The sequence below is a fragment of the Suncus etruscus genome, chromosome 2, assembly GCF_024139225.1.
Source record: "Suncus etruscus isolate mSunEtr1 chromosome 2, mSunEtr1.pri.cur, whole genome shotgun sequence".
In the NCBI taxonomy this organism is placed as follows: Eukaryota; Metazoa; Chordata; class Mammalia; order Eulipotyphla; family Soricidae; genus Suncus; species Suncus etruscus.
Genome location: NC_064849.1, coordinates 32,539,198 through 32,551,942, shown reverse-complemented (window position 1 = coordinate 32,551,942; position 12,745 = coordinate 32,539,198). Strand labels below are relative to the sequence as shown.

General features: G+C 49.3%; 1 protein-coding gene across 1 annotated transcript in view; it reads left to right on the top strand.

The window, feature by feature from the left end:
- The window catches only part of LOC126000887 (reticulophagy regulator 2-like), a 545,054-nt gene that overhangs the window by 174,821 nt on the left and 357,488 nt on the right, over nucleotides 1–12,745 (top strand). The window lies entirely within an intron of this gene.

Sequence of the window (12,745 nt, the reverse complement as noted above, 5' to 3'; positions counted from 1 at the left end):
TTGAAAAAGAAACGTGCACTTTTATATTTATTGAGGCACTAAAAATATAAGCACTAAGATATGGAAATAACCCAAATGTCCAATGACAGGCTTGCTCTTCAAGCCCATTTTCTCCCTTGAACGTGTATCTCAACTTATTTGTCTCTGTGTTTCTTTGTTTGCTCTGGAGAAGCTGGCCAGGGTTTTCTCTTGAAGATATACTTCTGTTTTCTCTCCTCACACTTCTTTCTCTTTCTTTCTTCTCTCTCTCTCTCTCTCTCTCTCTCTCTCTCTCTCTTTCTTTCTTTCTTTCTTTCTTTCTTTCTTTCTCTCTTTCTTTCTTTCTTTTTCTTCTTTCTCTTTCTCTTTCTCTCTTTCTCTTTCTTTCTTTCTTTCTTTCTTTCTTTCTTTCTTTCTTTCTTTCTTTCTTTCTTTCTTTCTTTCTTTCTTTCTTTCTTCTTTTTCTTCTTTCTTCATTCCTTCTTTCTTTCTCTCTCTCTTTCTTTCTTTCTTCTCCTTTCTTCTTTCTTTCTTTTTTTCTTTCCTTTCTTCTTTCTTTTTTTTTCTAATTTTTGGGGGGCCACATCCAGCATCTCTCAGGGGGTTACTTCTGGCTCTGCACTCAGAAGTTGCTCCTGGCAGGCTTAGGGGACTATACAGGATGCCAGGGATTGAATCTGGGTCCGTCCCAGGTCTGCTGCAAATGTTTTACCGCTGTGCTATTACTCCAGCCCCTCTCACCTCTTTCTTAATAAGTTTCATTCAACAAAGACTATTTTGTGTACCAAATGTCCAATGAAAGATGAATGGCTAAAGACATTGTGGTTTATATACACAATGAAATAATATGCGGCTATAAGAAAATATGAAATCCTGCAATTTGCTGAAACTTGGATGAAGCTGAAATGTGACATGTTAATTAAAAAAAGTCAGGGGGGCCCGACATGGTGGCACTAGAGGTAAGGTGCTAGAGGTAAGCTGCCTTGCCAGCACTAGCCAAGGACGGACAGCAGTTCTATCCCCCAGCATCCCGTATGGTCCCCCAAGCCAGGAGCGACTTCTGAGTGCATAGCCAGGAGTAACCCCTGAGCGTCACCGGGTGTGGCCCAAAAGCCAAAAGAGAAAAAGAAAAAAGTCAGGGGACAAGATGCCATACAAGATGCCATCACTCACCTGTAATATATAGAGAAACAAACAAACAAACAAAAAGAATAGACAATATTGGTGGATGATAAGCCCTTGACTTTTGAGCACAAAGTTGAAGTACTGAGTAGTGGGAGAGGAGGTGGGGAATGAGGAGGCAGACTATTAGTGACTTATAGACAGTGGTAGAGGGTCTTCAGACTTTGGTGACACTGACAGACAGTGATGGAGGGTCTTGGGTACTTTAGTGGCTGTGAAGGGGCAGGGATCTTATACAACAGGTCATGAAATATATCCTGCCTTAATCCATTTGACCTAAGATGCACGTTTTAAAAATACTTTCAAAATTCTGAGCATAAAATAAAATTCTATAACCCCTTCCAAATGTATTTCAGAAATGATATCTTTAGGTCAGAACTAAAGTACAGAGTATAAAGTGCTTGCTTGCCTTGCATGTGGCCAACCTAAGTTTGATCTTCAGCACTCAATATGGTGCCCTGAGCCCTTGAGGGCAAAGGTAGGAGTAAAACCTGAGCGCCTCTGGATGTGGCCCCAAAACAAAAACAAAACTTGTATCTCTTTATTATCGCAAAATAAAACTACACATAATAAAATATATAAATACGCATATACATATGTATGTGCATGTGAAGAGACTTCAAAGAGACCCGAGGAAATGAAAAAGTATGTTTCTAATACACCAATTACATATTTAACCAATTACATGTTTACAGTATTTAACATACTGAAATGGTAAAGTAACGTGTTAGGTATTCTCATTTTCACTTTGCATGTTCTCTTTCAGAGACATCATTTTTCTTTTTTCTTTTTTTTTTTTCCACAACACTCATCTAGTGTTTGTGTGTGTGTGTGTATTTTATTTATTTATTTATTTTTAGTTAGCAGCACACAGACCAGTTAATCCTAAATTGTAGTGCATCTTTTATACTTTTTCTTTTTTTTTTTTTAACACCACCCATCACCAGTGCAACATTCCCATCACCAATGTCCCAAGTCTCCCTCCTCCCCACCCGACCCCCGCCTGTACTCTAAACAGGTTCTCAATTTCCCTCATACATTCTCATTATTAGGACAGTTCAAAATGTAGTTATTTATCCAACTAAACTCATCACTCTTTGTGATGAGCTTCCTGAGGTGAGCTGGAACTTCCAGCTCTTTTCTCTTTTGTGTCTGAAAGTTATTATTGCAAGAATGTCTTTCATTTTTCTTAAAACCCATAAATGTGTGAGACCATTCTGCGTTTTTCTCTCTCTCTCTGACTTAGTGCCCAAGTCTTATCTCTCTGAAATAGTGCCCAAGATACAAGAGCCACCCACTGAGTGGGAGAAACTATTCACCCAATACCCATCAGATAAGGGGCTAATCTCCAAAATATACAAGGCACTGACAGAACTTTACAAGAAAAAAACATCTAATCCCATCAAAAAATGGGGAGAAGAAATGAACAGACACTTTGACAAAGAAGAAATACAGATGGCCAAAAGACACATGAAAAAGTGCTCCACATCACTAATCATCAGGGAGATGCAAATCAAAACAACGATGAGATACCACCTCACACCACAGAGAATGGCACACATCACAAAGAATGAGAATAAACAGTGTTGGCGGGGATGTGGGGAGAAAGGAACTCTTATCCACTGCTGGTGGGAATGCCGTCTAGTTCAACCTTTATGGAAAGCGATATGGAGATTCCTCCAAAAACTGGAAATCGAGCTCCCATACGATCCAGCTATACCACTCCTAGGAATATACCCTAGGAACACAAAAATACAATACAAAAACCCCTTCCTTACACCTATATTCATTGCAGCTCTATTTACCATAGCAAGACTCTGGAAACAACCCAGATGCCCTTCAACAGACGAATGGCTAAAGAAACTGTGGTACATATACACAATGGAATATTATGCAGCTGTCAGGAGAGATGAAGTCATGAAATTTTCCTATACATGGATGTACATGGAATCTATTATGCTGAGTGAAATAAGACATCATTTTTCTCTTAAAGCGTAGTGAACAGTCTGGCCAGGAGATGGCGCTATCACCCTGTGCTTAAGACCCCTGAAAAACAGCCTGAGCAGGTGTGGCTACCTTGAGGGAGGACGGTAAGAAATCCTTTAGCTAGCATGAGAATACTGATTTCCCACCTGAATTCAGAAGACCTCGTTTTGTGGGGCTTTACGGGGTGGAGAGGATGGCAGATGGCATAGGTCAATGTACATGAAGCAATGTGTATGTCATTGTCTGCCTAGGGTTGGGGCTGGTGACCCTGATGGCCTGCTGGATATCCATTCCCTCATGGCCATGTCTTAGAGGAGAGCCTGAGCCACCTCAGTACAGAACAATCTCCTGCAATAGTGCTAGAGTCATCTGGGGAACTTTCTGGAACCAATTGCACATGCTTTGCTTCCTGATTGTCCCCACCACCAATGATGGACATAGGATTCTGAATCTTGGTGCTCTGTTTTTCGTGCCTCTGGGTACCCATAAGTTCCATAAGTCCCATCTGTCTGATGCCAGATGAACTTCTTTTTTTTTTCTTTTTTTTTTTTTGGGGGGGGGGTCACACAGGTGGTTTTCAGGCTTATTTCTTTTTTTTTTTTTTTTTTTTTTTTTTGGTTTTTGGGCCACACCCGTTTGACGCTCAGGGGTTACTCCTGGCTATGTGCTCAGAAATCGCCCCTGGCTTAGGGGGACCATATGGGACGCCGGGGGATCGAACCGCGGTCCTTCCTTGGCTAGCGCTTGCAAGGCAGGCACCTTACCTCCAGCGCCACCTACCCGGCCCCTTCAGGCTTATTTCTTCTTGAGGTTTTTTTTTTGTTTTGTTTTTTTGTTTTTTTTTTATCACTCCTGGTGTTTCTCTAAGGATCATATAGGGTGTCGAGGATTGAACCCAGGTCAGCTGTGTGCAAGGCAAGCACCCAGTGTACTATAAATCTGGCCCCAGGGCTTACTTCTAGCTCAGTGCTCAAGGGTCATACCTGGAGGTGTTTGAGGAACCATCAGCAGTGTTAGGGAGTAAACCTAAGTCACCTGCTAACCAAGCAATCACTTTAGCCTTTGTACTATGGCTCAGGTAGACTTCTTGGTCCTTATTTTGGACACTTTGGGTCTTCATCAGTGTTATGGCAGGAGTTGATTGGTTCAGGGAGGAGCAGGGGAGGGGAGCACAGGATTCCAGAGAGCTCTTTCAGTGAGGTGGTGTATGAATGCAGAACCTGCCTCACCCTGCCCAGCCTGTATCTTTCTCTCCAAGTTTGGGGTCAGCAAGCATGAGAAATGTTCTATCAGGTCAGAAGTTAACAATCAGCACAGAGGGAGAGCAAGTAGACACTAAGAAACCACTCTCTAGATCATATACTCCAGAGTCTGGTTCAAGGGCCAACTCCTGGGAATTGAATAGACTTCTCCATCCATCCATCCATCCATCCATCCATCCATCCATCCATCCATCCATCCATCCATTCATCCATCCATCCATCCATGCATCTGTCTATCCATGCATTTGCCCATTCCATCCATCCATTTGTCCATCATTGACCCATCAATCTGTTCATTTATTCATCCATCCATCCGTCTACCCATCCATCTACCAATTTGTTCATACATCCATCTGTTTGTCCATCAATCCTTTTGTTCATTCATGCATCCACCCATTTGTCCACCCATTCATCTATTTATCCATTCATACATTAATCATCTATCTAGACATAATTCATCCATCCGTCTGTCCATCCATAATCCATCCTTGAAACTTACATATTATCCATACATAGTTATTCATCTATCTATGCATATGTTCAGACATCCATCTATTCATCATCTATCCATCCATCTATTCATCATCTATCCATCCATCAGTCCATTCATCCATTTGTCTATCTACTCACTCATCCACCTATTCATCCATTTTGTCCATCCATCCATCCACCCATCCATCCATCCATTTTTGTTCATACATCCACCCACTCACCCACCCATTCATCCATCTATCTATCCATTTTTGTCCGTCCATCCATCCACCCATCCATCCATCCATCCATCCATCCTACCATTCAGTTGTGGAATCTTGCAGAAAGTGGGGGCTGATCTAGAACAAAAGCATATGAACAGAGTGAGAAGATGGCATAGAAGGCCAGGTTTGGGGGCTTGAACAAAAACTGTTCTTCTTTGGGTTTCTCTTCACACAATGGCTAGACCATCTTTAAGTAGGTGAGACTGATCTGCCATTCAACAGACTTTGGAGATTTCAGGACAGTCTTGTTGTTTTCTATAAATTCCTCTGGTGCTGAAGGTAATGAAATTAGAAACAGAGAACAAGAGCACAATTGGACACCCATGAACCCAAGCAAGAAGAGATGGAGCCTGAGCCACTTGAGTTGCTTCCTTTTCCACCACCAGCAGTCTCCTCACTTTGAAAGGGAGAAGCCACTATTTTCTTTGTCGCTCACATGTGTCTCCATGTGTACTAGTGCTTCACTTATCCTGACCAGTTTTTTGACCCATCTGTGCATCTCTGAGTTCAGAGCTCCTGCACTGTCCAGCTCTTCCTTTTTCCTTACTTTACTTTAATGTCTTATTATGTTCCCACTTTTTGTGTGTGTGACACTCAGTCATGCTCAGGAGCTACACCTGGCTCAGTGTTGGGGGCTGTTTCTGATAGTACTCAAGGTAATATGAGGTTTTGAGAAGCACATCCAGGTCTCCCACTCAGATCATATGCTCCAGCCCTTTAAGATAACTCCTTACTTCTTTGTTGCCTTTTTTGGAAGGTGGCTTTCTTCCTCCTTCTCTCTCTTCCTTCTTCCTTCCTTCCTTTAATTCTCCTCCCTCTCATCCTTTTTTTTTTTTTGTTTTGTTTTTGGGCCATACCCGGCATTGCTCAGGGTTTACTCCTGGCTGTCAGCTCAGAAATAGCTCCTGGCAGGCACGGGGGACCATATGGGACTCCGGGATTCGAACCAGCCACCTTTGGTCCTGGATCGGCTGCTTGCAAGGCAAACGCTGCTGTGCTATCTCTCCGGGCCCATCCTCTCATCCTTTTTCCCTCTCATTCTCCCTTCCATACCATTCATTTTCCCTTCCATCATTCCTCCCTCTCTTCTTTCTTCCTTCCTTTCTTCCTCCCTCCCTTCTTACATCCCTTCTTTCCTTCCTCCTTCCCTCCCTCCCTCTTTTGTTCCTCCTCCCTCCCTTCTTTCCTTCCTTCCTTCCTTCCTTCCTTCCTTCCTTCCTTCCTTCCTTCCTTCCTTCCTTCCTTCCTTCCTTCCTTCCTCTCTCCCCTTCCCCCCTCTCTTTCCTTTTCCCTCCTTTCTTTATCCCTCCTTCCCTTCCTTCCCAGGAATTAAACTCAGAAAACTCATTTTTGCAAAGCAAGCACTCTATCATTGAACCACATCCTGGACCCTTTGATCTTGTTGGAGAAGTCATAGGGGTGGGGCCATGTAGTGGCTAGGGGGCAGCCTAGCATGCACCTGACCTGGGGTTGAGCCTCAGTATCTCAGGGTCACTCCTACCAACGCTCAGGGTTTCCAGGGCTACGCATTGTGCTGTTTAAAAGGTCTCAGATCTTGACATTGAACCACCACTCAGGAAAGAGGGAAGGAAGGAATGAAGAAAGGAGGGAGGGGGAGATAGAGAGGGAGGAAGTAAGGAGAAAGGAAGAAAAGAGGAAGAGAGGAAGATTGAAGGAAGGAAGGAAGATGGGAGGAAGGAAGAAAGGAAGGAAGGGAGGGAGGGAGGAAGGGAGGGAAAGAGGGTGGGAAGGAAGGAAGGAAGGGAGGATGGTCAGTCTCATAGTACCATCACTTTTTCTGACATCTCCCTCAAGCTCCTCCCTCCCAAAGCTTTCTCTTCCTCTCTCTCTCTCTCTCTCTCTCTCTCTCTCTCTCTCTCTCTCTCTCTCTCTCTCTCTCTCTCTCTCTCTCTCTCTCTCTCTGGTTTTTGGGTCACACCAGGCAGCACTCAGGGGTTACTGGCTCTATGCTCAGAAATCGCTCCTGGCAGGCTCAGGGGACCATATGGGATGCCGGGATTCGAACTACTGTCCTTCTGCATGCAAGGCAAACGCCTTACCTTCATGCTATCTCTCTGGCCCCTTCCTTCCTATCTTGACCAGTCCCCTCTTACACCCGGCCCCTTTACCAGCATCCCCTCCCAAGCCCCTCCCTCCCCAGATCACATTGTCAGAGACATTGAACTGAATGTCTTCTGCATTCTGCTCACCAGCCTTCCCCATTCTCCAGCTGGGTGCCTGGCACCTGGAAGGTTTGATTCCCAAGGTGTTCACTGATGCCCTAGGTGGGGTGTTAGGACTCACAATTTGGAGAGTGAGGGGAAGAGCCCTGCCTCATATATAGCTAGTAATGATGGGACATTTATGTTTGCCTTGCATAAAATCAACCCAACTTTGATCCCCAGCATCCCATATAGTTCATCTTCCCTTATTCCTGCTGGAAGTAAGCACTGAGAACAGCTAGGTGTGGTCCAAAAACAATAACAGCAAAAACAAAACTCAGAAATGGTGCTAGGTGAGTAGTGGGAAGAGAAGAGGTGTCCTCCTATCTGGACTCTTGAGGCCAAGTAAGCTCCCCACCCTACCTCACCAGATGCCCACTATTCATCAGGAGCCAGGCTGGGTCAGGGCTGGCTGCATGGAACAGGGTACCAACCACTACCTCTTACTACCACCACCACCACGACTACCACCACAACCACCACCACCACCACCACCACCACCACCACCACCACCACCACCACCACCACCGCATGTCCAAGGGCTTGAATTAAGTGGAAACAAATGTTCCCCAGCAGCAGCTTTTGCTCTCAACCTTAACCCCCTCTGGCTTTTGAGCCCCCCTATTTCTCCCAGGGACAGATGGGATGACTGGGAGGTGGGGAGCATTTATAAGGGGGACACATATGGAAGATGAGAGACAGGTGGACTCCACGGGGAGCACTGTAAGGGGTTCTCCGGACAAAGGCCCAGAGGGGACTTGGCCAGCAAGGCAGGGTAAAAGGTGCTGACATGGGGAACCAATCATTGGGGTTCCCTCCCCCCACTCTGCTAGAGAGAGAGAGAGAGAGAGAGGAAGGCTCTAATCTCTGCCAGATCAAGGCGAGCTGTCCTAGAGCTGGAACAGGACTCTGGTTTGCTGACTGTCTTTTTCTGGTTTCTTCCCTCCATCTCTCTGGGGAACTGGCCTTTCCTCTGGGATCTCCGGGGAGCCAGGGCCCTGAGGAATTCTCCAGGCCAGCTCCACCCTCCAAGAAGAGAGAGTGTGTCCCAGGACTGGGGAGGGCAGCTGGAAGCAGGGCAAGAGGGAGGTGCCTGGGAGGGGAAGGGTCATGGGCCCAAATTCCTGGGCTCCTGCAGCTTCAATGTTCAGAAACAAAACCAGAGAGAAAGTGATTTAGAGACCCACATTCAGGAGTTGAAGAAGATGGGAGAGACAAACCCTGAGAAAGGCTGGGAGGAATGGAACAGCTTTGCCCACAGCTATTCTGATGTTATCTACCCCAGTTGCCTCTCTCCAGCACCCTCAGTTTCTGCCCCTCCCTCCTGTCCAAACCCACAACTGGACACCCAGGCTCCCCCACCTCTCTGCAGCACATCCCACAAGTGTTCTCTGGCCCAGAGGACAAAGTGGGGAGATCCATTCCTGGGATGCAGGGCAACCCTGACCCTTCCTGCATGCACTGCCCAGTCAAGATGGCGGGGAGCATGTATATAATCCCAGGAAGGCTGGCGCAGGTCTTGGCACCATGTCTGTAGGTTCATCTTAACATGTGAGTGAAAGTAGCCATGGGATACCTGTAACTTCTCTGGACTTCTCTGGAAGCCCAGGCTCTGCTGGGTATGTGAACCTGTGTGTGATAGTATGCACATTACCATGTGTGTGACCCTGGGAAGTCTGTAATCAAGTACTCATGATCATGTGTGTGACCATGGGTGTAACCATGTGTGACAGTGTGATTGTGTGCACGTGACTATGATGTGATGGTATGCATGACTGTGTGATCACATATGACTATCGTATGGTATCGTATGGTGTTGACATGCATGGCCATGTGTGATGATGTGTGCATGTAATTGTGTAGTATGATTGCAGGCCAATGATGGGACAATATGTAATCACATGACTGTGTGATGCTGCATGTGTTCATGTGTGACTTTATGCATGTGACCCATGTATCTGTGGCATGTGCAAGTGATTTTCTCTGTGTTAGTGTGTGCATGTGACCTTTGCCTGTGATCCTTTGTGTGTAACCCTGGGGTACATATGTTCATACGTGCCTTTGTCTCTGCAGATAGTCTTTTGGGCGATAGTGGCAGACCAGAAGCCCTGAAACATAGAAAGTAAAGCCCCTGCTGTGTCTTCTATCCAGATGCTGCACACTAGGGGCATAGACAGAAAAAGGCAACAAGGTGTGTACAAAGGCCCTGTGCTTTTTTTTTTTTTTTTTGGTTTTCGGGCCACACCCGTTTGATGCTCAGGGGTTACTCCTGGCTAAGCGCTCAGAAATTGCCCCTGGCTTGGGGGGGAACCATATGGGACGCCGGGGGATCGAACCGCGGTCACGATCTTTCCTTGGCTAGCGCTTGCAAGGCAGGTACCTTACCTCTAGCGCCACCTCGCCGGCCCCGGCCCTGTGCTTTTTGAGATGTACCTGGTCACCCTTCCTGCTCTCCTGTCCTATAGCCTCTGTGGGTATCTTAAGCCCCCCTCTTCTGGAATGAGAAACTGGGGGGAGCCCAGGACATACAACATTCTGCAGGATCTGGCCAGAGAGAAGCCTGCAGGAGGGCGGGGCCATCTGTGTGTGTTTGTAGGAAAGGTGGGGGTGGGGGCAGAAAGGCCTGCGGGGGAGCAGGCTTCTTGGCAAGCGCCCCAGTTTCCCGAGCAAGCGAGCAGCTCCCTGCTCCTTGCCACTGCTCCCAATTCTGTTGTTTCAATAACATCATTTTTATCCACCCCACAGAGACTGTGTCTTAAGAGGGGGGAGGTGAGGGGCAGGGCTAGGTACAGGGGGTTGGGGTGGGTGGAATGGGAGAGATCCTGGGGTCTAGAGGCTGCAGGGACTAGATTTGGGGCGCTCCCTCCTCAGGCTACAGCAGGGCGGTCCCAGAATCCTGGTCCCCTGATGACAAAGACAAATACATTAAAATTCTTGCCTCGGAGAAGAATGCAGGATAGAGAGAAGGTTTCATAATCTGCAATAACAGTAGCGGGGTGGGGGCAGAACCCCCCCAAGGCAGTGGTTCCCAGGGGGTGGGCTACTACCCACCTGCACCCCTAGGAGGGGGAGTTGGCACCCTCCAGCTGCCTGGTGGGCAACATCTGGCCAGAGCTGATGCCCAGCCAACCCAGGTCTTTCTCCAGGGTTCAAGGGCCAAGTGGCACTGTGGCACAAACAGCAAATACACGCACCATGGGGAGGTACGGGGGTGGAGGAGGCCTGCATGGCATCTGGAAACTATTAAAGGGCCAAACTAGAAGAGGGAGGTCCTTAAGCCAGCCCCCCCAACCCCCAAAGCTATCTCTCTCACTGGAGCCCTTCAGGGCTCCCCCACAGTCTCTTCCTTTTCTCTAGATTGCCCCAGCTGCACACAACTCCCCAACTCTGCCCAGAATGAGAGCTCAGGAGGAGGCAGCCTGAACCCTGGGACCTCCAGCAAACCTGAGTGCCAAAGCTGTTTCTTCCCTCTACTGACCCATCCTTGTCCTGTCCCAGCTGTGCTCCCTCCCCTGGGCCAGGCTGCTGGAGATACAGCCATAGGTCCCCTCCTTGCTATATCCACTCATCCCTCTAATCTGGGGTACTCGTGACCAGTCCTCTCAGGCAATGTTGATACCTATCCTTTTGTAGCAGCCTCATCATCCAAGTTCAAGTCCTCTCCCCACTCCAACCAACCTGGAGATTTGTTTTGCTTGTGGGGCCATACCCAGTAGTGCTCAGTGCTTACTCCTGGCTCTGCACTCAGGGATCACTCCTAGTGCCAGGGATGGAAACCAGTCGCTGCAGAAGTGCAAGGCTGATAAACAAGAGCCTTATCTGCTGTACTATATCCCAGGCCACCACCTGGAGGTTGATGATGTTGGCACCAGAAATCCCTGCCTCGCGGCCTTAGAGATCCTCATCAGTTCTTCTCACCCAGGATACCCCTAAAGGTGGACGGCTCTTCCAGAAGATGACTTGAAGGGGGTTGGTGCTTGCTGTGGAATGTCTGTACCACCTGTCCCTCGGCACCCCTGGGGCACGCTGGCCAGAGTGAGTGGGGGGGGGGTCGGACTGCAGTCACTGCCAGCAGGGTGATGAATGGAGCTGTCCCTCCTCCGCGGGGGCCTTTGATCTCCCCCCCCCGCCGTGGGGAGGGGCCTTGGGGGGCATCAAAGACATTTTTGTAGCATTAGAGAATCAGATAAACGCCAGCCACCTCACCTGCAGCTGGTTCTCCCACTCCTTCTGCCCTGGGCCAAGCTAGGGGACCCGCGGCGGACAGGGGCCAGGGGCGGACTCGGGAATGAATAAAGTCTCACGCAGAAGAAGTGATGCTGCGCTCTGCAGCCGACAGTTCCGCACAACCACCAGTCCAGAGGTTCCTCAAGCCCTCTAACCTCCCCTCCGCACCCCGCTCGCCCACTCGTGCTGGGAAAGGCGAGGTGGTCAGGGAGCGACGGCAAATTTGCAAAAAGTGGAGACGAAGGGCTGGAGACATAGCACAGCGGTAGGGCGTTTGCCTTGAATGCAGACGGATCGTGGTTCGAATCCTCGCATCCCATGTGGTCCAACGTGCCTGCCAGGAGCGATTTCTGAGCACAGAGTCAGGGTAACCCCCTGAGCGCTGCCAGGTGTGGCCCAAAAACAAACAAACAAACAAACAAAAAAGTGGAGGCGAGGCTCCCAGGCGGGGTCGGGGAGAGGGGGAGACCTATTCGGACCCATCTGGGCTTTGACATCCCGCGCGCGCCCAAGCACTCAGCGCCCCAGGGTGGGGGCTCTCCGCACAGCCCCCCACTACTACCAAGCTACCCCCAAACTCCCTCATTCCTTGCAAGTTTTCTCTCTTTACAGTCAACAAACCTGTCAAACGTCTCTCTTCCAGCCCGGCCCCCATTCCGCAGCTCTTCTTCCTTCTCCCCCACTACCTCCAGCCCCGCGCTCACCCCTTCTCCACCCTCCCCTCGTACCCCCACGACTCCCGGGGGTGGCAGGGGTGTAGGGGGGCGCTCCCAGGGGCTCGGGGTGGGTCCCCGCAACCACCAGCCCAGCGCGCCCGGGCCCCGCCCCGGGACCTGGCTCCCGCCCTCCGCCCCGGGGCGCACGGCGGCTCCCTCCCTCGAGTCCCGCCGCCTGACTGTCGCAACGGTCCCCCCCTTACCTCCTCCCCGGTCCCCCCGCTCGCCCCCGCCCTGGCCCGCCCCCGGCTCTGATTTCTTCTCCCGAGCGGTCTCTGCAGGAGACACAGGCTCTGGCTACCCCGTCGGTTCTCCGCCTCCGCCGCGCCCTCCGCGCGCCCGGGATGGGCCCCCCTGCCGCCGCCGCCGGCCGTGCGCTCGCCGCCCGCTCCTCTGCGCCCCTGGGCTCCAGCTGA